Source organism: Lathamus discolor, chromosome 2 (assembly GCF_037157495.1).
Source record: "Lathamus discolor isolate bLatDis1 chromosome 2, bLatDis1.hap1, whole genome shotgun sequence".
Taxonomy (NCBI): Eukaryota; Metazoa; Chordata; class Aves; order Psittaciformes; family Psittacidae; genus Lathamus; species Lathamus discolor.
This window is the reverse complement of record NC_088885.1, coordinates 35379138-35380026: the sequence shown is the minus strand read 5'-3', so window position 1 is coordinate 35380026 and position 889 is coordinate 35379138.

The following is an 889-nucleotide window of genomic DNA, read 5'->3' as shown; positions in this document are numbered from 1 at the left end:
AGAGAGTGGCTCTCACTGTGGCACACAGCAGTGTAATGCTTAGGCTGTAGGCAGCAGTGAACAATATAATCATATGGTCAAGTATGGTATGTTTTCCTAATTACTGACATAGGATGATACATTTCAATGTCAAAAATAACACATTGGAACATGTAGTGGGACCATACAATCAAACACTGAGGAGCAGCCTGAGGAAGGATGGACATCCAATTTATTAATTGAAAAGAGTAATAATGCCCAATGGCCCAAAGGAATGTAGGTGTGAAAAGGCACGTAACAGCCATGAAAAGCCACCAAAAAACCCCATCCAAAACTCCCTAAACCCCAATGTTTTCTGATTACCTCAGAGAGGTAACTAGTGTGGAGGGAAGGAAGGTTAGTGAAAAAACAACCAAGCAAAAAACCCACTATGGGCAACATGTTGTGAAAGGGTGCTATAGACTCACAGGAAACATTCTTCCTTTCCTGCCTGCTCCTTCTTTCCTCTTCTGTTAAGATCTCCTTTCTCTATGTATCAGCTGAGGAACACAACTTTTAACAATCTTCATGTAAGGCAGTAGTTCTGAATAATTTCAGAATGTAACATTAGAAAGCTTCCAAACATCAGAGATGTTTTTGAACAGTCTCCAAGAAGAAAAGATAGAGATAAGAGGACACAGTTGTGAAATGCAAATTGATACTGCTCTCATTAAAAAACTCTGGCAGAAAACCAGACACAATCACCTTCTTTTGTCTGGGTATTTTTTTGGCTATAGTTATTCTGGGAGTATTAGTCTATCTGCCTACCAATCAATATATGAAGTACTACCCTTCTAGAAGCCCTCCACAGGCCGTTAGAGAATGGCCTTATAGAAGTTTTAAAACACATTTCCACCATTACCCGTTAGAG